Source organism: Gorilla gorilla, chromosome 6 (assembly GCF_029281585.2).
Source record: "Gorilla gorilla gorilla isolate KB3781 chromosome 6, NHGRI_mGorGor1-v2.1_pri, whole genome shotgun sequence".
Classification (NCBI taxonomy): Eukaryota; Metazoa; Chordata; class Mammalia; order Primates; family Hominidae; genus Gorilla; species Gorilla gorilla.
The window spans coordinates 108,210,123-108,237,665 of record NC_073230.2 but is presented as its reverse complement, the minus strand read 5'-3'; the positions used below and the strand labels follow the sequence as shown (position 1 = coordinate 108,237,665).

Here is a 27,543-nt window from a genome sequence, read left to right as displayed (position 1 = left end):
TGAAGACCTTGATCTTGTTGTAGTAGATTTAAGAAGCTTGAAAATTCAGTCCTCTCTGGAACTTGCTATCTTTCTCATTAAGTCCTGCACCTAATCATTGTGTTTTCAAGCCATTTCTCCACTGCAGGAGATAAATGCTTGTTTTTATGCAGCCAAAAAGTCCCTCTGGCTTTTACACTTTACATTAAATTAGTGACTAACCACCATTGGCCTTCCGTTGTCTTTCTCTAGTGGATTGGTAGTTCTCAGCAAATAGCCATCAGTGCTATAGTTCTTCTTTTTTTTTTTTTTTTGGTCTATTGATTTTTCTTTATATATATTTTTATTTTTTTATTATACTTTAAGTTCTAGGGTACATGTGCACAATGTGCAGGTTTGTTACATATGTATACCTGTGCCATGTTGGTGTGCTGCACCCATTAACTTGTCAGTTACATTAGGTATATCTCCTAATGCTATCCCTCCCCACCATGGAATACTATGCAGTGCTATAGTTCTTATAATTTCCACTTTCCCTACACCTCTCAAACTGTGAAATTTGCCCCATCATTGCCTCTTACTCAGATCACATTTTAGGTCACTATCAATGAAAGTTTAAAAAATTGTTCTGCTACTGCAAATCAGGAACTACAAGTAACACACCTACAAGTAGTAATGGGGTCCTAATTGCCCAGCTGGTTGAGAGGTGGGGTTTGGGCTGGATAATCTGGTTTCAATATCCCTTTCTAGAGTCTGCATCCTAAGACCACTCCTGGCACCAACTCTCCTTGATTAGGCTTCCTGGAAACAGAGTCTAAGGCAGATATTTGCATAAAGTGGGAGAGTGATAAGATACGCCATCGGCAGATATACCTGTATAGAATGAAAAAGGCAGGCAGCAGAAACAGTTGAACTATAGTGGAGGTACAAGAGAGTCCTCTGCTGATTCTAAAGGGAGTCTATAGCTGGGAAAACTCTTCAGAGTTAAAACTGAAAGGAGCGTGAACCCTCATGCTCCTGTTATCCGAGTCATTGGATGTGGCTGCCCTCAGTTATAACCATGGCCAGGGAAGTCCTTTCGGTTAAGGACAATTTCTGGAGGGAAACTCAGCTGTTAATACTTCCAGTAGCTGTAAGAATGAGTGTCTTAGTCATGAAAGGGGTTTTAGGTGGTATAGCAGAATATTAACTCCAGTAACATTTGGGCAAAGACATTAAAGAAATTAGGAAATGAAAAACACAGACATCAGGAGAAAGACAAATCTGAGCCAAGAAAATAATTGCAAAGTCTGTGAGGCAGGCACTTGCCTAGTGTGTTTGGAGAACTGCAAGGGAATCTGGGTGTCTGGGGTAGAGTGGGTATGGGAAGAGTAGTACACGAGGAAGGTGGAGGCTGGGTGCAGTGGCTCACGCCTGTAATCCCAGCACTGTGGGAAGCCGATGCGGATGGATCACTTGGTTAGGAGTTTGAGACCAGCCTGGCCAACATGGTGAAACCTAATTTCTACTAAAAGTACAAAAAAAGAAAAGAAAATTAGCCAGGCATAGAGGTGGGCACCTGTAATCCCAGCTATTTGGGAGGCTGAAGCAGGAGAATCTCTGGAACCCGGGAGGTGGAGGCTGCAGTGAGCTGAGATCATGCCACTGCACTCCATCATGGGCAACAGAGCAAGACTGCATGAAAGAAAAGAAAAGAGAAAAGAAGAAGGAGGGAAGGGAGGGAGGGTGAGAGGAAGGAAGGGAGGAAGGGAGGAAGGAAGGAAGGGAAAAAGGAAGGGAGGGAGGGAGGGAGCATTAGTGGGCACAGGTGTGGGCTGTCCAGATCGCTGAGGGCCTCTTAGATTAGGTCAGGACTATGGCTTTTCTCTGTGAGAGACTGAAAACCATTGCAGGGTTTTGAGGAGTGGAGTAAACTGATATGAACATGTTGAAGATATACTGAAGTGATCTAGGGCAGAAATAGAAAAATTAGAAAAAATTTGCAATAATCCAGGTGAAGGCAACATGATGTAGGCTAGATGATCACGATGTTAAGAAACGGTGAGATTTTTGGTACATTTGACAGGTAGAACTGGCAGGATTTGCTAAAAGATGTGATGTGGGGTTTGAGCAAAAGAAAGGAGCCTGAGTAATTGTAAGGAAGAATGTGCTATATACTGGGGTGGAAGGAGGCTAGATAGCAGCAAGATGGTGGAGTAGGACTTCCAGTGCTTACCCCTCTGCAGAATCATCAATTTGAATAACTATCCATGAATGAACATGCCTTCGCAACAGCTAGAGAAACCAGGTAGAAAGATTACAGCACCTGGGTATAGCACAGAAATAAGAAAAGGCACATCAAAGAGATTAGGAAACACAGTTTTACATTACCCATTACCACCCCTCTCCTAACCCCAGGCTGCATAGAGTGGAGAGAGATACCCTCCACATGGGAGAAGAGAAAAGCAAGCAAAAGGCTTTGCTTTGGACCCCCAAATTAGGCTCATGTCAGTAAAATTTAGCACTGGCCAGTCCCCCACCGCCATCCAGGCTGGTACCCTCAGACCAAGCCTCCAGGTCCATTCAATCACCAGGCTGATCCCATCAGCCCCAGCACCAGGCCAGTACCTGCAGTCCTAGTCGTAACCTGCTATACAGTCTCTAGGCCTCCCTAGCATCAGGTCTCTCCCTGTAGCCTCAAGCTCCAGGCCCACCTCAGCCTCCATACCAACCAAGAACAAAGTCAGCTCACGTAGCTCCAGGTTTCAGGCCCACTTCAGGGCCAGGTTGACACCCCTGGTCTCAGTTACCAGGCCAGCACTCATATACATAGGCTCCAGGCCTGCCCAGTGCCAGGCCAGCTCCTGTAGTCCCACCCTCCAGGCTAGCCCCTGTGGCCCCACGTCCCAGCAAACCTAAGGTTTAGGCCTGTTCCAGTAGGTATCAGCAATGAGGGGCTCCCAGGAAGTCAAGCTCTACGACTACCCCTGTAGTCCCAGATTTCAGGCCACTCTCACAACCCCAGACCCAGGCAAGCCATCACAAACCTAGCCTCCAGGCCAGTACCCACACAGCCACCTTCCAATCTGGCCCTCACAGGTCTGGCTCCAGACAGGTCTCAAAGGCCCCAGACTCCAGGCTGGCAATCATGGTCTCAGGTCTCCAACTGGCCTCTATAAACTCAGACTGTATACCCACCCCAGCACCAGGCTGGCCTCAGGTTCCAGTGGATCCAATGTCCAGGCCTGCTCCAGTAGACCAAGGATCTGGTCCACCCCACTAGACTCGGGTCAGGCCAGCCCCCATGGACTGAACTTCCATGACCACCCTTACAGAGCCAGGCTCCAAGCCAGCCCCTGTGGATTCAGGCTCATGTCTTACCCTGGTGCCAGGTCAGCCCCTGTAAACCCAGGTTTCAGGCCAATCTCCGTAGAACCTGGCAGGCCCACTCACCTGCTGAACCAATCAACTAAGATTCCAGCAGTAAGCCTGACCACAGACTACATACTACGTGACTTCCCCAGAATCTCTGGATAGGATCACTGGTGAAGGATTTTCCCAGACAAAGCCAGTCTGCAAAGACTAAAAATGTTTCTGCTTCTTCAAATATGCAGACACCAATGCACAGACACAAGGATCAAGAAAAATCAGGGAAACATGGCACAAACGAACAAAAGAAATCACCAGTAACTAACCCTAAAGACATAGATATTTATGTCTATGTCTACCGCCTTAAAGAAATTCAAAACAATTGAGATGGGAAAGACTGTAGCAAGCATATTTGGAGGAGAAAAACTGCTATGGTTTGAATGTGTCCCCCAAAAGTCTATGTATTGGAAACAATCCCTCTGCTTCCAAAACAAGCTCTCTCTGGCTCCCTTGCTCTTATTCTCTCACATGTGATGCCATCTGCCATGTTATCATGCAGCAAGAAGGCTCTCACCAGATGTTAATGCCATGCTCTTGGAATTTCTGGTTTGAGAATCACGAGCTAAATAAACATATTTTCTTTTTAAATTACTTGGTTTGTGGTATTCAGTTATAGCAACAGACAATGGACTAAGGCAGAAAATCAAGACCTCAATTTTGAATATAATATGTTTGAAATAATTACTAGCCAAATTAAGTGTTCAAGCAGGCCATCTCACATATGAGACTAGAGTTCGGAATCATGGCTAGAATGTAATTTTGGAGTCATCAGCAATTGATGGACTTTAAAACTACAAAAGGAGCTGAGATAATCAAGAGATTATGTAAAACTAGAAAAGAAAAGAATTCCAAAGACTGTGTCCAAGATAACTTAAAGGAGCTTAAGAAGTTGCAGCTAATATGAATATTAAAAAGTCAGGAGAATGTACTCTTCTCCTAGAAGCCAAGTAATGAAAAGGTTTTAAGAGAAGGGAGTGATTCAGTCTGTCAAATACTGGTGAATGGTCAATTAAAAAATATATTGAAAATTAATTCTTGAAACCAGCCAGACCTATAACATTTTCAGCTGGAATATCACTTGAGGGACATGTACTACATGTCTAAATATTTGTTATTAATCAAGCTAACAGACTATTAATGAAATATATTTTTTCCTCTTACTTAGAAAAAGTAACTTCATAATGCTGTAAAGAGCCATGCTGAAATTTAGCACTCTTTGACTTTTAGAGCTCTATGCTGAAGTGTGGAACTGCAAAAATCCTGGCCCATTCTTCCCCCATAGGAATTGCTAACAGCAGCTGTTTGCAGGAGATTAGCAAACTTGCTCATGTAAGAGTTCCATCATGGCAAAGCACAGAATTGATAGGAGGAGAAAGGGGCTCTTGGCCTACTGTTTGAGCTGGAACATCAGTCTTTTCCTGCTCTCAGTAATCCTAGTTCTTAGACCTTCAGACTCTGTCTAGAATCTACATCATTGGCTTTCTGGTTCTCATGCCTACAGACTACGTCACCACTTTTTCTGGGTCTCCTCCTTGCAGGCAACAGATTGTAGGGCTTCTTAGTCTCCAGAATTGAGTGACTCAATACTCAACAATACATCTGTTTAAGAACTTATTTCAATGTATTTAAATTATGTATATATACATTTATCACCCATACTAATTGATAAACTGTAGAGTTTGGAACCAGAAAAATCTGAATTGTACTCCTGGTTACATCATTAGTTATAAGTGGCTTAGTGAATACTAGCACCATGCTATGCTTCAAATGTGCCACCACCTGAATTCAGGTTTGGCCAATGGGATAGTATTAAGAAGCAGGCCCTTTATGAGGTTGATATGGTTTGGCTTAGTGTCCCCACCCAAATCTCATTTTGTAGCTCCCATAATTCCCACGTGTTGTAGGAGGGACCCAGTGGGAGATGATTGAATCATGGGGTTGGGTCTTTCCCTTGCCGTTCTCGTAATTGTTGATGGGTCTCATGAGATCCGATGGTTTTAAAAACCGGAGTCTCCCTGTACAAACTCTCTCTTTGCTTGCTGCCATCCACGTAAGATGTGACTTGTTTCTCCTTGCCTTCCACTATGACTGTGAGGCCTTCCCAGCCATGCGGAACTGTGAGTCCAGTTAAACTTCTTTCTTTTATAAATTATGAGGTCTCAGGTATGTCTTTATCAGCAGTGTGAAAATAGACTAATACAGTAAGTTGGTACCAGTAGAGTGGGGTGTTGCTGAAAAAAAGACACCCAAAAATGTGGAAGTGACTTTGGAACTGGGTAACAGGCAGAGGATGGAAGGGTTTGGGGTGCACAGAAAAAGACAGGAAAATGTAGGAAAGTTTGGAATTTCCTAGAGACTTGTTGAATGACTTTGCCCAAAATGTTGATAGTGATATGGACAATAAAGTGCAGGCTGAGGGAGTCTCAGATGGAGATGAGAAACTTGTTGGGAACCGGAGCAAAGCTGACTCTTGTTATGTCTTAGCAAAGAGACTGGTGGCATTTTGCCCTGGCCCTAGAGATTTGTGGAACTTTGAACTCGAGAGGGATGATTTACAGTATCTGGTGGAAGAACTTTCTAAGCAGCAATGCATTCAAGAGGTGACTTCGGTGCTCTTAAAGGCATTCAGTTTTATAAGGGTAGCAGAGCATAAAAGTTTGGAAAATGTGTAGCCTGACAATGCAATAGAAAAGAAAATTCCATTTTCTGAGGAGAAATCCAAGCTGGCTGCAGAAATTTGCATAAGTAACAAGGAGCCGAATGTTAATCCCCAAGACAATGAGGAAAAGGTCTCCAGGGAATGTTAGAGGTCTTCACAGCAGCCCCTTCTATCATAGGTCCAGAGGCCTAGGAAAAAATATGTGGTTTTGGGGGCCGGACCCAGGGTAGGGTCTCCATACTGTGGGCAGCCTAGGGACTTGGTGCCCTGCGTCCCAACTGTTCTAGCTGTGGCTGAAAGGGGCCAACATAGAGCTCGGGCCATGGCTTCAGAGGGTGCAAGCCCCAAACCTTGGCAGCTTCCATGTGGTGTTGAGCCTGCCAGTGCACAAAAGTCAAGAATTGAGGTTTGGGAACCTCCACTCATATTTCAGAAGATGTATGAAGATGCCTGGATGCCCAGGGAGAAGTTTTCTGAAGGGGCAGGGCCCTAATGGAGAACCTCTGCTAGGACAGTGCAGAAGGGAAATGTGGGGTCAGAGACCCCACATGGAGTCCCTACTGGGGCACTGCCTAGTGGAGCTGTGAGAAGAGGACCACCGTCCTCCAGACCCCAGAGTGGTAGATTCACTGGCAGCTTGCGCCATGTGCCTGGAGGAAGAGCTGCAGACACTCAATGCCAGCCTATGAAAGCAGCTGGGAGGGAGGCTGTACCCTGCAAGCCACAGGGGCAGAGCTGCCCAAGAGCATGGGAACCTATCTCTTGCATCAGTGTGACCTGGATGTGAGACATGGAGTCAAACGAGATAACTTTGGAGCTTTAAGATGTGACTGCCCCGCTGGATTTTGGACTGGCGGGGGGCCTGCATCCCCTTTGTTTTGGCCAATTTCTCCCATTTGGAATGTGTGTCTTTACCCAATACCTGTACCCCCACTGTATCTAGGAAATAACTAACTTACTTTTGATTGTACAGGCTCATAGGCGGAAGGACTTGCCTTGTCTCAGATAAGATTTTGGACTGTGGACTTTTGAGTTAATGCTGAAATGAGTTGAGACTTTGGGCGACTGCTAGGAAGGTGTGATTGGTTTTGAAATGTGAAGATATGAGATTTGGGAGGGGCCAGGGTGAAATGATATGGTTTGGCTCTGTGTCCCCACCCAAATCTCATCTTGTAGCTCCCATAATTCCCATGTGTTTTGGGAGGGACCCAGTGGCAGACAATTGAATCACGGGGGTGGGTCTTTCCCATGCTAGTCTCATGATAGTGAATGAGTCTCATGAGATCTTATGGTTTTAAAAGCAGGAGTCTCCTTGCACAAGCTCTCTTTTTGCCTAGTGCCATCCACATAAAATGTGACTTGTTCCCCCTTGTCCTCCCCAGTCATGTGGAACTGTGAGTCCAAGAAACCTCTTTCTTTTGTAAATTGCCAGTCTTGGGTATGTCTTTATCAGTAGCATGAAAATAGAATAATACAGTGTTGGGGTGATCAGACCCAACACCAGGTCATGGGGGCGATGAAGTCCAGCAGAGTCAAAGGATTGAGAAAAAGACAGTTTGAGAAGTAAAGTGGGACTGGGGGCCATCGCGATTGTGGAGGCTGCGAAGGCCCTTAGCTCTGGGAGCCCACACTATTTATTGGTAATCCAACAAAGAAACAGGTTGTAAGAATGTGGAGGTCAAAAGGGCAGGTGCATGATCTACAGCTGTGATGGTTTAGCATTTATATGGAACATGTTCTGCTACTTGAGACAATGGGAATACAATCGATCTCAGAGCCTAGGAGGGCTAGAAGCAAGGAGCCAGCAAGTCCAGACACATTCCAGAGGACATTATGTCAGACATGCAAGCCCTGCCTCAGTATTTTTCCCCAACACTCAGCTTTTCCCCAACAATACAGAGGTGATTAGGCAATGAGGTCTCCTCTCTGGTAAATGGGATTAAGGCCCTTATAAAAGAGGCTTCATGCACCTTTCACTTTTCCTTCCACATTCTGCCAAGTGAGGACACAATGATCCTCCTCTCTAAAGGACGCAGCCCTCACCAAACAACCAAACCTACTGGCACCTTGATCTTGGTCTTGCCAGGCTTCAGAGTTGTGAGAAAGTACATTTCTGTTATTTATAATTCCCTGGTCTGTGATATTTTGCCATAGCAGCACAAATGGAGTATGTCAGTCCATAGCCGTTTACATTTGATCCTTTCATGAATTTCTGTAGGTGATAAGATGGAGAGAATATTGTCAGGAGACATAGTTCATACTTCTGCCAGCAATACTGAGGATGTTTGAATTGCAGGACAACCATATTTGCCAAAAAGTAGTATTAAGAAGTTCAGTTACTGGTTATGATATGGAGAAATGAATGCTCTTAAAATATTTGGTGGAAATCTAAATTATTTTAGGTAAATTGATTCTGTCAACTTCAATTAATATTGATTTTAACATAAAGAAACAAAAATACGGCCGGGTGCAGTGGCTCAAGCCTGTAATCCCAGCACTTTGGGAGGCCGAGGCGGGCGGATCACGAGGTCAGGAGATCGAGACCATCGTGGCTAACACGGTGAAACCCCGTCTCTACTAAAAATACAAAAAATTAGTCGGGCATGGTGGCGGGTGTGTAGTCCCAGCTACTTGGGAGGCTGAGGCAGGAGAATGGCATGACCCTGGGAGGCAGAGCTTGCAGTGAGCTGAGATTGTGCCACTGCACTCCAGTCTAGCCTGGGCAACAGAGTGAGTCTCCGTCTCAAAAAAAAAAAAAAAACAAAAAAAAAAATACTGGCATATATTAGTTTGCTAGAACTTCCATAACAAAATACTACAGACTGGGTAGCTGAAACAACGGGGATTTATTTTCTTACAGTTCTGGAGCCTGGACATCCAAGTTCAAGGTGTTGGGAGCTTGGATTTCTTCTGAGACTTCCATCCATGGCTTGCAGATAGCTGCTTTCTTGCTGTGTCCTCACATGGTCTTTCCTCTGTACCCATCCCTGGATATACTATTTTCTTGGTTATTATGTAATCTTGTGAAAATTTTTAGTTTCCTTCCTTATAAAATTAGAGACTTACAAAGCTCTTTTGAATATTAGAAACTCTTAGCATGGTTCCTGGAAGACCAATATAGAGCAGCATTTATGATTTTTCCAGTTGAAGAAAACTACATATCCTGAGATCTGGAGGCAGGAATTTCCACAGATATAGGTGAGATTGAGAGACAGTGTGGTGAATTACCATGAACAGGTCAGTTTGATTTGAGAATTGTGTGTGTAGAAGAGCAATAAAAGACAAATACATATTTAAAAATTGATTCAAATAGGATTGTGGCTGGCATCAAATTCCAAGATAAGGGATTATGGTACAGGTTGGAAGGAGCTAATAGATATTTTTGAGTAAGGGAATGGCCAAGTAGAAGCAGCATTTTAAGAAAAAAATATACCTGTGCCATACTATATAGGTTGACAGAAAAGAAAATAAAAATAAAAAATCAAGTAAGAGTCCTATTACAATATTTAAAACATTAGAAAATAAGGATGAGAATTAGGGTACTGAACTGAATATGGGAAAGTAATTTTAAAATGTCCAAATACTAGAAATAATATCAAGTAAAAGATAATAATAGATGCTTGATAGGAAAAGAACATGGAATGAAAATTTGGTGCTGTGAAAGGAACACTATTTTTGGAGTCAGAGAGTCTTGGGCTCAAATTGTGTCTTCCCTAGTTTTGTGCCTTTAATCATATACTCAGGTCATCTGTAAAACAAAAGTAATCATGCCAGTGAGTTTGCTATGGTCTTGTAATATAATAAAATAGTAAGGCCTCTCTTTTGTTCTAAATTGGGATAATGTTAACGTAAATGAACAAGATTGGGGGTAAAGGGAAACACATTTGAAATACAAAATAATAAGACTAACACTTATTTGTTTGATTTGATATGATGGCAGGATCTCCATAAGAAAACACATAATAGGCATTTGAAAATTCATGACTAATACTCAAGGGAGAGATCATTATTTTATTTTAAAAATGAAATATGTTTTAAGTATGGGGAGAGAATTAAGGCTGAGATGACACCAAATTGCAAGGTATATAAATATGGAATTCTTCATCTTTAAGTTCAAACCATGATGAACTCTATTTAGATCATGGTAATAGTTTTTCTAGCTAGCTGCTGTCACTTTTCCTATTCAGTCTCCATAATATGGCTAAGTATATTTTCCTATGCCCCCTTTAAAAACCTCCATAGTTTTGGAGGTTGACATTCTCATCTCTCTGCTGTATGACTCTAATACAACCTCCTCGTCCTATATCTTATCACATATCTGTTATGTTCTTTGCTGTTCCAGGCATAATCTCCCAGGACTTTTGAATTACTTATCAAAACATACTCTTTGTCCTAAAATGTGAAATGTCATCATAAATCTCATGCATTTTCAGGATATCAGAGTGTATTTATTTTAAAATTGAAAATTTGTGCGATGTAAAATAGAACATTCCTTCTAGGTGTGCATGGATCTAGCAGTCAATTAAATTTATATCTTGTTATTTGTTGAATCAAACAATTTGAGTCAGATGCAAAATATGTAAGAATCAGATTGACCTTCCTTTGTTTTAGCTTCAAGAAGTAGTGCAAACCCAACCTTTTCCTGTAATGGGCAACAATGAACCATTGGGAGAAGGTAGAGAAAGTCTTTGTTATCTTCCATGGAGTTGGCTTAGTATGGGCAACTGACATTACTGCACAACAATTGGCTTTTATTTTACCTAAAACCAATCCCTTTAAAGAGAGAGTTACCCTAATGTGAAGTGAGCAAAATCATTATTTGCATCATTCTACCTTACTTTTAAGAGTTCATTTCTTCTCTCTCGGCACATTCCTTCTTAAAACTCAGAGGCCTCCCAGAACTTCCCATTTTCAAAATACACTTCATCGAAACTCTTCCACTAGACAAAGCACCATAACTCAGACCTATTCTATATCTGAAGATGGAAGTTATCAAAGCTTTCTTAGTAAGCATAATGGGGTGATAGTCAGACAGAACTTTCTGGGCTTAAGTTTTCTTAACTACACATGATGATATCAAAATCTATTGTCACAAGTGAGTGAACTGGCACATGGCAGTTGTTCAAAATTTTATTCTTCCTTGTCCTGTGCCAAAAAGAGTCGTCCCGATAGCACCTGCCTACATAATTAATGATGATTATATCTCCAACACAGTTCTTTTATATTGCGTAGCCTGATGACAGGTTTGTTAGACTTTCCCATCAGTATCCTGTTATGGATGCTGTGCCCAGCCAGAAAAGACTGGACTTACCCTCCCTAGTTGCTAGAATGCTAACAGCAGAGAGTTGTCATTTCTCTCTAGAAATTTCTCTCGGCCAAAAATGTCTACCTTACCCGTGGTCACACACTTCTATGAGGGATAGCCTATGTCTAATGACTGGTGCCTCAAATTGGGATAAATCTGAAGGCTCATCCCAGCTTCAGAGCTCAGTGTGGAGTTGGCTGAGACTTTGTTACTACTGGACTGAAGCCCATTTGCAGCCCTTCTCTGTGTAATTCTACTATTGTCACTTCCCCAACAGGTGTTGACCCTAAGCTTCCTTCATGTTAGCTTGTTTTAGAGTCAGCTTCCCACAGAACCACGTCAGAAACATACTTTAAGCCAAGTATGTCCAAAGCAGACAACCACCACCACCACTACCACCTCCAGCAAACCTGTTCACACCACATTTTATGAGTTAAATTGTACTGTCTTTGACTCAATTGCCCAATGTATCCTATTCATTTTCACTTTGTTCCCACATTCAAGGAAACAGTCTTTCCATTTTTAACTCTATAATTTCTCTCCAGCCTAAGGCTCATTTCCATTCATATTTCTCCTGCTTTTGTTCAGACAGTTCATTCCTGACTTATTATAGTAACATATTAACTGGTTTCATATTTTCTTATGCTTCCTGTTCAATATGTTTAAAATATATTATTATCGATTCACATGGAGTATTTAACACACAGTGATTTCACCTAAGCCACATGGACACACTTGTGATTTACAATAATTTTGAGGACAGATTATTAGATTGTCTGTTCAAAGGATCACCATTTCTTCCACACACACAAAAATTAAGGTATTGAGAAATTTAACTTTTAAATAACCTTAGATAAATTCCCCAATGATGTTGTATTCCCAGAAACCAAAGTCATTTGTGTTGTTATTATTCTTTCCACTTGGCAGTGAATGGGTTAAAGATCACTTTCTAAAAGCAAGTCTTGCTAAAAATTAGAGCAGACGGCCATGAGGACTTAGAAGCATGTAGAGGATATGGAAAGGAGGACATCAAATGGGAGCAATTGGGCAGAATAATAAACTGGTGTCATAACTGACAACAGTAAATGTCCAGTTTATTGAGAAGTGGCCTTCCTACCACTCATTTTCTTCTGAAACTAATTGATCTTATTTATTGTTACACTCTTCTCATCATCTTCCTTCACTATGACACTCCTTGAGTGTCCTTGGAGAAAAATACATCTATGGTTTTGCTTGCATTAACAGTTTTCCAAGTAACTCACAAGTGAAGAATATCATAAGTTAACTGCACATGTTCAGACACCTACCTTGGGGAAGACACACACACACACACACACACACACACAGAGTCATTCATGCAGGCTGCCAGGACGAAAGCTTGCTTGACTTGGCTACTCAATTTAATCAGCAGCAGTTTGCCTTATTACTTATTGCATTATCCACCTCTTGCCTAACTTCCAGTCTCTTTTCAGGTCACCATCCCAGAGCTTCTTGTAGAGTTGGCTGAGACCTTGTTAGAATTCTCCATACATATCCTGTTGTGACACTAACAGGAAGTTCTAACACCACACTCCCTCTCTAGTCACACTAAGCATCTTAACCTCACAGATATACATTTTTTCTCTGCCCTCTAGGATACTGCACAAACTGTTCCCTATGCCTTGTACTTCCTCACTGCCTTAAACTCCCCCAATTTGGACAGCTCTTTCTAATCTTTCAAGTGGCAACTTTGACATCTTATCCTCTTAAAACAAAAATTTTAAAACCCTCTCTACTACCCTAGACTAGATCAAATATTCTGTTATGTTTTCCCCTAAAACTCTTGGCTTACCGTGCTAATAACATTCATTAATACATAAAATTGAGTAATTTAGTTTTTAACTCTTCAAACTTAGGCTCCAAAAGGACTAGAAATGTTAATATTATTCACCATTGTAGTGGTGGATCTTGACATAATGCCTGACATATCAGAGACATTCAAAATTTTTTGAAAGAATGAGTGGTTTCTGTGTTGAAATGAGTATTCTTTTTGCTCTCTTGAAAAAATAAAATTGTTGCTTTGAATGTGGTTAAACATAATTCTAAGATATGAACATTAATTTTTTGGAATGTTTTTCTCTTGAAATTATTGATTTAATAGAATCGTATGGCTCTGCATCTGTCAAAATAGAACCAGTCATACTTGCATTAACAAACAATGCCAAAACTCAGTGACTTGAAATAATGATTTATTTCTTGCTCACTGCTATAGTCTAAATATTTATGTACCCCAAATTGTATATGTTGAAACTTAATCCCCAAAGCAAGAGTATTTGGAGTTGGAGCCTCGGGAGGTATTTAGGTCATGAGGGCGGAGCCTTCATGAATGGCCTTAGTGTCCTTACAAAAGAGCCTCCAAGGTGATTCTTTGCCCCTATTACTAGGTGAAGACACAGCAAAAAGGCTTCTTTTACAGGGAAGTGGCCTTATCAGACACCAAATCCACCCGTGCCTTGATCTTGGGGTCACCAGCTTCCAGAACTGTGAGGATTAAATGTTTGTTGTTTATAAATCTACCAGTTTTTGGTGTTTTTTATAGCAACCAGAATGGATTAAGACACATTATATGTGAATACAATTACACGGAGAGTATTCATAGAATAGGACAGAATGCTGATGATAGAGTTTTGGGGGAATATTTAAAAAGTAAATAAAAATTATCTGTATTTAAGTGTAATTACATGATAATCATTTATATCAGTTTCTGCTGCACAGAAATGCATTTATATACAGTTACATGAACAAAAGTAAATAATTGGGTGTTTCAGAATATTTAGATATCCAAGCTATTGCCATTAATGAAATTCTTCTATAAAACTAAGTAATTTATCTTTTGCATTATTTATTTTCTCAAAAGAAGTGATTATTTATTTAAATTTCCAGTGATCATCTAGAATAAACCCATATAAAAGGATATAGTTTTTTATGTATATGCATTAGTGAAAATGGAAATCTTTCTCACAGGAGGCTTTGATGACAGTTTGTAAATTGCTTGCAAGTTACTACATTTATTTCAGGTTTCATGTTTTAGATTAGTCCTAGTAAAATTCTAAGACCTTATTTATTTTTTTGAAATATTTCATTATTACCAGTTTTTTCCAGCTATTTGTGGAATTGTTGTCTTCCTAACTGATGTGCTAGTATTCTCTAGATTATTTCTCACAAATACAGATAAAGTCTTACTTTGAGAATTTTATTGTTAATGCTTTTAACTACTGAGAATGCAGATTATGGCATTGTGTTAAATGACAATATAAATTATCCCCGACTATTGCTCAACTTCTTTCTAGTTTAGCCATTGACTTTCTTCTTCTTTAAGCAATATTCTCAAGGCAGGACCAATTCTGCTAATGAGTAGAATAGGCAGATTGATGCATATCTGATAGAATTTAAGTGATTTCAAATTTCTCCTCAAACTCATACCAGTGTCTCACATTCCTACATTAGCTATACTTTTAAAAAGTAACTATTTTGGTACTTTTATAAAGTTAACTCATTAAATAAATTTGTTTATTTGGTTTCGCTATGTTATTGGTTTCTCTATGTTGTTCCCCTGTTTTTACTATTCATTTCTCAGAATTTTAAAGAACAGTGTCACATTGTTGAGCTATTTTAAAACTGTAAATAGAAAGGAAAGGAAGAGAGAGGCTTCAGTCCCAGGCCAAAAACTATTAGCACAGCTGAAATCAATCACTGTCTTTCTTGTTCCATAGGAATTACTACTCAAGGGACCTTCAGAAAGGGTCAAGGAAAGCTATTTTTCTTCCCACGACTGGGAAATACATATTCTTTCCTATGATGAGAGGGATGTGGTGTGTGTGTGTGTGTATGTGTGTGTGTGTGTGTGTGTATGTATATTTTTTCAGAATTCTATCGTATCTATTTTATTATATATATATATATATATGTATCCCTCATTCTTACTCCTCATTTCATTCACTTATTTTAGCATCTTCCAATAATTCATCTTTCTAATCGATAAAAAGTAAATGGTGGTAGAAGTCACTCTATTCCATTAAAATTATTGCCACACTGCTTGAGCAAGATTATATGTCTCCAGAATTGAACTGAGGACTTCCTGAGTAGAGTGATTCCATTTTTTAAAAAGCTTTCATAGTATCTGGCACATCAAGGCCTTCAATAAGTCTTATTAGAGTAACGAATGGACATATGAATTGATGAGAATACTTTAAAACATTACATAATTGTTAAAGAGATTTCTGAAAGTCATAGAAAATCTATTCTTTTGAGTGGTTTTAAAGATTTAAAATTGATTTCCCAATAAATGGATGGTTCAGAATACTCAGATAAATTCACAGGACTGTTGTGAGTAATCAAAAAGGTAACAATTAATACAAATAAACAATAAGCAACAGAAATAAATAATTTTTAAGTAATAAATGTTTTAATATAGGTTAACAAAGTATTTCTCTGTGAAAGACACTAGATACTCAATAAATGAACTACACTTTAAAAAAAATGTTTTCCAAGATCTTCTCAACAAATAAGCCATGATATACCAACTATAAAGGACAGATAATCTGCTGACCAGTTCCATCAAGCAAATCACATCCACATCAGTCCAAGTAGGCCATAATGGGGGCACCAAAAATCTCATGTGGGGAGATTAATCACACTTTATGGGAGGCTTTTGTGTATAAAGATTAATTTGAGGTCATCTTTTCTGAAGGGACATCACAGTAGCTTCAGAGTTATATGACTAATGAGTTTTGCTTTTATTCCTCTGTCCAGTTACTTCTTTAACATGACTATATCTAGTCTTAACTGTCCTCAATTCATCAATTCTGGGGCCCTTAAACACGGTTGAAATTATCTTTGTAAACAAATGCAAAAAATATTTATGAACATGTTCTTTCGCTTTTCTTCAAAGGCATAAAAAACCCTTACGGTGCAGACTAGTACTAGATCTCTAAGAGAAAAACGCAAAGGAATCACATGAGAGATAATATTTAATTAAAATTTCAGTTTTGTTTAGGACACCAAAGGATTCCAAAACTTTAAGCTAATTCACCCTCAATCAGTGATTTAGTAATTCTTATATAAATAGTTGTAGACAGATGAGAATAAAAATGATTCTATTTTTGCTAACATTTGCTTGAAATTTTTGCAGAGAAATCCCAAGTTGTTCATTTATGTCCTTTTGAATACTCCTTACCATAAATTTTCTTTCATTTTATTCTCTTATTAGGCAATGGGCAGGCAGAGCACAATACTTGGGCATTATTGGACTGATAAGAATCTGTAAAACATTTTCTTTCCTTGATGAAATCTGCAATTTGCCTATAGCCTGATTTCCTTAAGGCTTTTGCCTATTGACTCATCTTTGACAATCAGCCAAAAGGAATTTCAAGACAAACACAAAGTGAAGAGTCACAGTCAGCTTTTTCTACACTCTTGGGAAAGCCTTTCTCGGTACAAAGTTATTCTTGATTTCATTTAGCTAAAAATCCCAGCTAAAATCCATAGAAAAATGTATGGAATGGGAAATTTGGGGTTTTGGGGTTATAAATTTTTTGAAACCCATTACATCTTCCTAAGGCTGTAATTTCTGTTAGAACCTACCCTTTCTGTACTTCCTTCTCCCTCCCACTGGATTCCAAGAGTCTTCTTTCTTTCCTACTTCTCAAAAAACAAACTATGGAAGTCAGGCCACTTACCTGGAAGATCCTTCTGAACAGAAAACATGTTTAATTTTAATTTTAACTTTTTTTTTTTGATACTGGGTCTTGGTCTGTCACCTAGACTGGAGTGCAGTGGCACACTCACAGCTCACTTCAGCCTTGACCTCCTGGGCTCAAGTGATCTTCCCACCTCAGCCTTCCTAGTAGCTGGGACTACAGGGTTACACCACCACAACCAGCTAATTTTTATATTTTTTGTAGAGACAGGATTACCCAGCCATGTTGCCCAGGATGGTCACGAACTCCTGGGCTCAAGTGATCTACCTGCCTTGGCCTCCCAAAGTGCTGGAATTAAAACCATGAGCTGCCATGCCCATCCTGACATGGTCTTAAAAAAGATTTAAAATATTTTTTAAACCTTTATCTCCTCTAGAGTCCCTAAGGAATAGAAGATCCTTAAAACATATTTATTGGCTATCTGACTGCATTCCTAACTAAAGGTCCATATCAGTGAGAAAATAAATGAAAACATGAACATATTTATTGCTACAGATAATTTTCTACCTTTCCCTCTCTTATATTATTTCCAGTTATTTTAAGAAAACAGTCACAGTAATTAGCTATTTGCTTATTCTTCACTGTATTTTAAATTAAAAAAATTATTAACAGTATTTTAATTTATAACTTAATAATACTTGTTAATTTAAATGCCTTAAATTGACAACTAGGTAAAAGAAAAAGTTACCAAAACACGGGGGATTTTGTCTAGGTCCTGCTGCTCACCACACAGAAAGCCAGTCACTGAGACAATGAGTATTGCCAGGGAAGAAGGCTTTAATTGGGTGCTGTGGCTGAGGATATGGGAGGTCAGTCTCAAATCCATCTCCCTCACTGACTAAAATTAGAGGTTTATATAGCAGGGAAGACATGAAACCATGTGTGGGAAAATGGAAATTAGAGATGGACAAGGCAGAGAAATTGGTCAACAGGCAGCGGGGTGGTGCAGTCATGTTGGGTGAGGAGTCTGGCGTCTCTTTGTCTAGGTGCAGTGATCTAGTAAGTTTCAGCTCCATGGTATAATCTGGGAGGTCTGATAGCTGGTTTCCTGAGAAGGTAACTCAGGTAAGACAAATGTAACTCTCAAGTTTTAAGACTGGGAGGATTAATTTCTATGTTTACTCCAAGAAATTATAAACATCAGTTCTATGGAACAGTTGGTCTAGTTTCAAAACCTAGTGTGCTCTCAGAAATATTTGAAACCAACATTGTTTTCTTTCTCTCTCTTTTTTCTCCTTTTCTTTGTGCTTTGGAAATATTATGCTGAAAGAAAACATGATTTGTTTAAGTCGAGGAAGTAGTTTTCATAGAGAGTAGAGTACAGTTTCTTATGATTCTTCATCTGCTCCTATAAGGCTTTCAGGAAGGAACATCCAGAAATTGTAAGCCTTAAACAATTGAGCAATGCTTTATTTTGCTTTCTGTCTCATAGAAGGTCTACAAATTCAGTTATAATAAGAAGGAATTAAATAATAGGTAATTGATATGGTTTGGCTCTGTGTCCCCAATCAAATCTCATCTTGTAGCTCTCATAATCCCCACTTGTTGTGGGAGGGACCCAGTGGGAGATGATTGAATCATGGAGGCAGGTCTTTCCTATGCTGTTCTTGTGATGGTGATTGGGTCCCATGAGATCTGATGGTGGTTTTAAAAACAGGAGTTTCTCTGCACAAGCTCTCTCTTCACCTGTTGCCATCCATGTAAGATGTGACTTAGTCCTCCTTGCCTTCCACCATGATTGTGAGGCCTCCCCAGCCACGTGGAACTGTAAGTTCAATAAACCTCTTTCTTCTGTAAATTGCCCAGTCTCAGGTATGTCTTTATCAGCACCATGAAAATGGACTAATACAGTAAATTGGCATCAGTAGAGTGGGGCATGGCTGAAAAGATATCCAAAAATGTGGAAGCAACTTCAGAACTGGGTAACAGGCAGCGGTTGGAACAGCTTGGAGGGCTCAGGAAAATGTGGGAAAATTTGGAACTTCCTAGAGACTTAGTGAATGGCTTTGACAAAAATGTTAATAGTGATATGAACAATAAGGTCCAGGCTGAGGTGGTCTCAGGTGGAGATGATGAACTTGTTTGGAACTGGAACAAAGGTGACTCTTGTTATGTCTTAGCAAAGAGACTGGTGACATTTTGTGCCTGCCCTAGGGATTTGTGGAACTTTCAACTTGAATGAGATGATTTAGAGAATCTGGTGGAAAAAATTTCTAAGCAGCAATGCATTCAGGAGGTGACTTGGGTGCTCTTAAAGGCGTTCAGTTTCAAAAGGGAAACACAGCATAAAAGTTTGGAGAATTTGCTGCCTGACAGTGCAACAGAAAAGAAAATCCCATTTTCTGAGAAGAAATTCAAGCCAGCTGCAAAAATTTGCATAAGTAATGAGGAACCAAATATTAATCCTTAAGACAATGGAGGAAATGTCTCTGCATTGTGTACAGCCTAGGGACTTGGTGCTCTGCATCCCAGCTGCTCCAGCCATGGCTGAAAGGGGCCAATGTGGAGCTCGGGCTATGGCTTCAGAGGGTACAGGCCTCAAGCCTTGGCAGCTTCCACATGGTGTTGAGCCTGCGAGTGCACAGAAGTCAAGAATTGAGGTTTGGGAACCTCTGCCTAGATTTCAGAAGAACCAGGAAAATACCTAAATGCCCAGGTAGAAGTTTGCTCTAGGGGTGGGGTCCTCATGGAGAATCTCTGCTAAGGCAGTGCAGGAGAGAAAGGTGGAGTGGGAGGCCCCACACAGAGTCCCTACTGGGGCACTGCCTAGTGGAGCTGTGAGAAGAGGGCCACTATCCTACTGACCCTAGAATGGTAGATCCACTGACAGCTTGCACCATGGGCCTGGAAAAGCCACAGACACTCAACATCAGCTTGTGAAGGCAGCTGGGAGGGCGGCTGTACCCTGCAAAGCCACAGAGCCAGAACTGTCCAAGACTTTGAGATCCTACCTCTTGCATTAGCGTGACCTGGATGTGAGACATGGAGTCAAAGGAAATCATTTTGGAGCTTTAAGATTTGACTGCCCTGCTGGATTTCATACTTGCATGGGGCCTGTAGCCCTTTGTTTTGGCCAGTTTCTCCCATCTGGAATGGCTGTATTTACTCAATTTCTGTACCCCCATTGTATCTATCTAGGAAGTAACTAAGTTGCTTTTGATTTTACAGGCTCATAGGTGGAAGGGACTTGCCTTGTCTCATATGAAACTTTGGACTGTGGACTTTTGAGTTAACGCTGAAATGAGGTGAGACTTTGGAGGACTGTTGGGAAGGCATGATTGGCTTTGAAACGTGAAGATATGAGATTTGGGAGGGGCCAGAGATGAAATGATATGGTTTGGCTCTGTGTCCCCACCCAAATCTCATCCTGTAGCTCCCATAATTCCCACGTGTTGTGGGAAGGACCCAGTGAGAGATGATTGAATCATAAGGGTGGGTCTTTCCCATGCTGTTCTTGTAATAGTGATCGGGTCTCATGAAATCTGATGTTTTTAAAAACGGGAGTTTCTCTGAACAGGCTCTCTCTTTGCCTGCCTCCATCCACGTAAGATATGACTTGGTCCTCCTTGCCTTCGGCAATGATTGTGTGGCCTCCCCAGCCACGTAGAACTGTAAGTCCAATAAACCTCTTTCTTTTGTAAATTTCCCAGTCTCAGGTATGTCTTTATCAGCACCATGAAAATGGACTACTACAGTAAATACACTTGTCAGGGGTACCAATTTTAAAATATGAAACCTGGAGGATATAATGTTAAGTGAGATAAGCAAGGCACAAAAAGACAAATACCACATTATCTCACTCATATGTAGAATCTGAAAAAGTTGATGTCATATAAGCAGAAGGTAGAATGGTGTTACCAAGGGCTGGGGCAGTTGAGGAAAGGGGTCTGGGAAGATGTTGGTCAGAGGATATAAAAGTACAGTTAGATGGGAGGAATAAGTTCAAGAGCTCTATTGTACAATATAGTGATACTATTATGTATTACAATATGATTAGTAATATATAGAATTCTTGAAAAATGCTAAGAGAGTGGATAGGTGTTCTTACTACAAAATATATAATTATGTGAATGAATTCATATGTTAATTAGCTAGATTTAGTCATTTCACAATGTAAATACACCTTGAAACATGTTGTATGTGATAAATACATATGATTTTATCTGACAATTTGTAAAAATTGACAAAGGTGATAAAAGAAATAAATAAAATAGAACTATAAGAACTATACTGTAAGGAGAATGAACAAAATGGAAATAAAGATCATGTGAAGTAAGGTATTAAAATTATTGGTATAAATATCTGAGAAAAGCCTGGAAGTTTATGAAATATGTGGAAAAACAGAAGCTTGAAATTTTATGCCTAGGAGATATTTAGAGATTATGTAAAAGTACATATAAACATTTTTATGTCATGGATCAAAAATCTGGATATTTTTCTCAAATAAACCATCAAATTTAGGGCCAAGACAAAATTAGAATCCAGGTTTTCCTACTTCGAGTCTAGTGGAATATCACTTTAAAAAGATCTTTCAGGCCATTAACATAAGCTCTCTGACTACAGAGATTTTGTAGTCACCTTAATTGTGGTATCTCTAGAGTCTAGAACTAGACCTGACCCCTGGATTCGGCACTCAACTAATGTTATCGAGATACATGCATGGGCAATAAATACATTAATTCATTAAGACCTAATTTTTGAACGGTTTGTGATAAAGCTCACATGTTAAATAATCAAGGTCCAGGGTATGAAAGCCCTATAATATGTGATGTTATTTTCTTTAAATACTTGTAAAATTTTAGTAACTAGATTGAAATATATGTTAACTATTGATATTTTAATGTTTGAGATATGAAAATGACAGTTTCTTGTTTCAATTTAAAAATCACTGATATAACTTTAACAACAAATAATTCTAAGAATGTGAAGACAATAATAATGCTATATCATTTTAGAAAAATAATCTAAAAGCCATACTATTGATGTCTGATAATGGCCAAAGGGTTCTTTTATTTTATTAGGCTGGGTAGTTTAGCATATGAATCATCCTGAGAGCTTGTTAAAATAGAGATTTCTGAATCCCTACCAATTAAGATTCTGGCCTAGAAAATCAAGTCTAATTCCTTGGCCTGGCATTCAGGCCCCTTGTATCAGGTCTTGGCTTTCCTATCCAGCACCATCTCCTCACCAGCCTGCTCTATCCCCTTCTCTCCCAATCATGCATCTTTGCATTCTTAAATCTCCTAATTGTATCTGAAATGCCATACCAATTTGTCAAATTAATAGACTTATAAGCCCTTTCTTCATAAATTTATTATTTATTTATTATCCATCTCCCCCACTAGCTAGTAAAACCCTCTGTGGCAGTACCATTGCACTGGCATTTACCAAGACCCTGGTACATTTTCCTGGTAAATAGAATGTGACCAATAATTATTTGTAATATGCATAATTGAATGACATTTGTCCACTTTGTTTAGTATAAAGCCAAATAATATAAACATGAAATAGAAATACATATTCTATGCAGAGGAACTGCAGAGAGTATATTTGTTCTACAAGAATGAGGGGTAGTTTTAGGAAAGGTGTTATTGAATTGGTAACAAGTCAGGCTTGAGTTTGTGACTGAAGGCTAGGGATTTTGTCCAGAAGCAATTACTCACTAAGGTTCTTAGTTTTAGCTTTCTCTCATTCTTACTCTCAAATTGGTACATGTCATCAATATTTTTTTCATTAACTTCCCAACTATTAATGTTGGTAACTATCTACCCCTTATCATTGTACAAAAGCTCATTTTCATTTTCTTAAGTGGTAGTTCTGTCTGTTCACTTGTTCCTTTAACACAACTAGTTTACTGTGATGAGTCTTGTTCTCTTTCATAATGAATTCCTATTAGTTATCCATAATTATCCCAGAATCTGTGCTCAGTATAAGAGGGAGTTGTCTTTTGGAAGCATCCCAGAACCTTTGACTTGCAATTTATAACATTTACTTAGTGACACAAAAGAAAACAAACAAAAGGACATTTTTGAATAACCCCAGAAACTTTCCCCATTAACATCTAATTTTAGATTATATCAGTTCCTGCTAATGGAGGTCTTGGAGGCTGCCAGTTCACACAATGTTTTCAAATTTACAGCACAAGGCAATGAGAACATATGGGACCAAAGTTCTGTTTTTCATATTCTCCATTTTAACCTTTCCCTTTGAAATTTAATCAACATGAAAGGAAATAAACACTTTTTGTCTTCCTTGTACAATGGGAGTGATATCCTCCTCCATTTCCCCAGTGATAGTCAGGTTCCAGATAGCTGCCTTTAATGGCAAAGTTTAAATCACATTGACTCCTATGAGCAATTTGGCAAGTATTTTTACCAAGCACAGGACAACTGATAGAGCCAAATGGCTAAATACTTCTCTAAGGCTAATCATAGAATTCACAATTCAACTTTGGAGTAAAACAGCTGTGTCAAAGAACTATTTGACATTTCACCTGCAATGTAACCCAGAAGAAAAAATTAATTACACACAGAAGACTGAAATTCGTGGAGCATTGTTTAGATATCAAAAACTGGGATTTGCATTTCAGAATATTTTCTGAACAATTATGAGGATGTTAAATTGGAAAGGGAAGTCAACAGAGAATTGTAAGAAACCCACTAATTTTTCTGAGCTGTTTCTCCTGCTTCCTGGGAGAAAAAGAAAGGGCTTCTGAAAATCTACACATCTCAAAAAGTTTACTCATTTCTTTGATTTGTTAAAAAAACCCAAAAATCATTAAATATCTATTGTTCCATTCCGATTTTGTGTGAAATGGTATTGCCTAGATATTTACTCCCTACAGTATTTACACTTAAGGGCTCTACATTTTATTGACATCAAAATTAAAAACAAAGGTTTTCATTCTTTAACCTTAGAGGGGAAAAACTATGCTAAATCTAGGAGAAGAAAGTTTTACCTTTCTATGATTCGATTCTTTTAGTGAGTAATCTCTTTTGAGTCTCTGTTTTTTTTTTCAAGGAAGACTTTATCAATTTACATCAATTCCTAGTTCGATAAGTCTTAAGGCAGATATAATTATTGTTTTCCTTATTTGTTGAGATATTTTCATTCTATCCAAATGTTTTGTCAGTGGTCACATTCTCTTTCCAAATAATTTCAGCAATTAGATTATTGCAGCATTTAAGAAACTTTTCTTCCCTATATAATGTAAAATACATAGACATTATTTTAAGTAGCAATTGTTCTTATTTATTGAGACCACTTGTGTGTAAGATACCATGCTAAGAACTTTGGATACGCTATCCTCAACTCAGTGTTTTCTCATGTAAAAAGGGGATAATAGAGGTGTTTACCTCACTATTTTGTTGTGTGAAATAAAGCATTTTGAACAATACTGACCATACAGTAATTTCTATGCATTAAATATTACTTAAAATTATACATGAATATATTACATAATAGAATTGTCCTATGAGGTAGGTAATTCTTAACATTTAAATATTGAGGAAATTGAAGCTAAGCAGTTTAAGTAATTTGCTCAATTTTACAAAGTAAGTAGAGGAGCCAAAATTAGAATTCATGTCTCTCCAACTGCAAAGCCCAAGTTTGTAATCTGCATCTCCTTTTGCTTCAGTATTCTCCACCCCACATACCTTCTCCCGGCCTATGCACAACATGAATGTGAGGAAGACACTACACCTTCACACATGAAGCACTTGTCTGAATTATGCTCCACACATGGGATGTTTCATTCCATTTTGTGTTAGTGGATGCTACTCCTCTTTTCAAGTCTCACTTCTGTTTCAGGTTTGTTGCTTTCTGACTCTCCTGCTCCATTCTCCTTCCTATTGTGTCTTTCATCTGCAAGCTTAGAGGAAGAAGGATACTCTTTTAAAGTAAAGCCATCCAGTCTCTCCTGGTGAAAACCAGAAAGTTTTCCCTCTACAGCTTCATAGGCATGGCACAGTGCTTGCTTCATGTAGTCTCAAAACCCCTTCTTAATTTAGTTTGCAACTTTAAGAGAGGTTAGGAATACCTCAAATGGCTCTTAAAAGATTTATATCTTTTTAAGGCTTTCTTAAGCTACTGTGTAAATTTATATCGAAGAAAAGAGACACTAAAACATTTTTAGTGAATCTGGTGCTCAGAATCAAGCAACACATGATCACTATTGAGGAAGAAGGCCTCATTCCTCCACAGGACAGCTGACAGAAAAGCATTTCATTTCACTGCTTGATGCATCACATGAACTTTATAAAAGTAAAACCAGGGCCGGGAGCAGGTGGCTCAAGCCTTTAATCCCAGCACTTTGGGAGGCCGAGGCAGGCGGATCACGAGGTCAGGAGATCAGGAGATCGAGACCATCCTGGCTAACACGGTGAAACCTCGTCTCTACTAAAAATACAAAAAAAAAAACAAACAAAAAAAAAAACAATTAGCCGGGCGTGGTGGCGGGCGCCTGGGAGGATGAGGCAGAGGCAGGAGAATGGCGTGAACCCGGGAGGCGGAGCTTGCAGTGAGCCGAGATCGCGCCACTGCACTCCGGCCTGGGTGACAGAGCAAGACTAGGTCTCAAAAAAAAAAAGAGTAAAACCAGGCAGAAAGGTGTAATTTGTAGGCAAAGCCCCACAAATCAGGGAGAGATTTTTTTGTAAAACCTCGTTTGAGTATTAATTTTCATCTTCGATGTTATAGAAATATTTGCTATCTAGGTCAAGAGAACTTTCTGCATCTTTAACGAACAGCTGAACAACTGTAAACATGTAATTACTGGGATAAAAATCAAGAGGAAAGGTCACTCTGCTACTTCCTGCCTTTCAATTAGGAATATAGAAAGACCTTCTGTTTATCTTCCTGTTCTCTTAGAATTAGCCTTCATCCCACTGGCCCAGAGATAACCTTTCCTGATAATAAGTTTTTCCAACAAGAATAATTCAGTAACAATTTCTCCTATAAGGACTGAGTTGCTATGAAATGGGGGCTACTGGTCTTGACATTTCTCAAGATACTACTCTAAAATGCTTACTTTCAATAGTTTAATGCTTTAAATATGCTAAATAATCTATCAGGACATATAACTTATATTTATAATGTATAAGACATCCAGAAATCAGTATGGTTCCATAATATAGAAAGAGGTCTGTTTTTTACTGCTGTCACCAACTCTGGGTCACAAATCCTTGAATGATTTCATCATGTCAAGCTGACAGTGTGGCTAACTTGGGACTAATTCAAGGAGTCAATTATTTCTTCAGGGTGACTGAACACTTAGTTTGACATAAGCATTTTGTAGAACTTAGGAATAGTTTTCATGGAAACAAAAATACAAAAATAAAGTTCTAATTCAACTTCCAAGTATTTCTCCCATGGTAACTTTTATTTATGAGACCAAATGTATTCTTATATAGCTTAGTAATTCATCTAAACGCTGCTTTTCCTATGCATCCGTGTCTCTTCTGTTCAGTCAATTTCCACAACTCCAATAAAAACCTTTTTATTTTGCTCAATTTACCAAATTTTATGACCTTCAATTCTCTGCATATGACTCAGAGTCCTATGACATGCACATGTTTAAACATGTGATCTATGTGGCTTTGGAGTTGGAGCATATATAAATGTTGATTCCACTTGGCTGAAAACTCATATTCAAATCTCAGTAGATACTTTTTGGGTAACAAAGTAATCTGCTAGGGAATAATGCTAATTGACAAATTTTTTTCAGTTCTCTAGAAAATTATCAATAATTTGTAAAAATTTTTCATTTTCCTTTCTAATTTTTTTCACTTGTTTCTCATGTCGAAACATATTTTCTGATAGTGTTATATTTTTGCTTTTGCTGTTGACTAATTTTTTTGTTTGTTCGTTTGTTTTTGAGACGGAGTCCTGCTCTGTCGCCAGGCTGGAGTGCAGTGGCGCAATCTCGGCTCACTGCAACCTTCGTCTCCCAGGTTCAAGTGATTCTCCTGCCTCAGCCTCCCGAGTAGCTGGGACTACAGGTGCCCGCCACATGCCTGGCTAATTTTTTGTATTTTTAGTAGAGACGGGGTTTCACCATGTTGGCCAGGATGGTCTCGAACTCTTGACCTCATGTTCCACCCACCTCAGCCTCCCAAAGTGCTGGGATTACAGGCATGAGTCACCACGCCTGGCCTGTTTACTGATGTTTTTATTTAGCTTCACTAATTCTTTTTTTTTTCTTTTCATTATTTTATTTTATTTCTATTTCAATAGTTTTAGGGGTTTTATTTACATGGGTTAATTGTATAGTGGTGAAGTTTGAAATTTTAGTGCATCCCTTACCTAAATAGTATACATTGTACCCAATATATCATTTTGTATCCCTCATCCCGCTCCCCCTTTCCCCTCTTCTGAGTCTCCAATGTCTATTATACCACTTTGTATGCCTTTGTGTACTCATAGCTTAGCTCCCACTTATAAGTGAGAACATACAG

At 39.1% G+C, this 27,543-nt stretch overlaps 1 protein-coding gene across 2 annotated transcripts in view; it reads left to right on the top strand.

Annotated features, from left to right (window-relative positions):
- The window catches only part of CD36 (CD36 molecule (CD36 blood group)), a 191,877-nt gene that overhangs the window by 40,687 nt on the left and 123,647 nt on the right, over positions 1-27,543 (top strand). For both annotated transcript variants that reach the window (XM_063708677.1, XM_063708676.1), the window contains exon 3: positions 20,258-20,334. The gene's annotated coding sequence lies outside the window, so the exon portion shown is untranslated. The remainder of the gene's footprint in view (positions 1-20,257; positions 20,335-27,543) is intronic.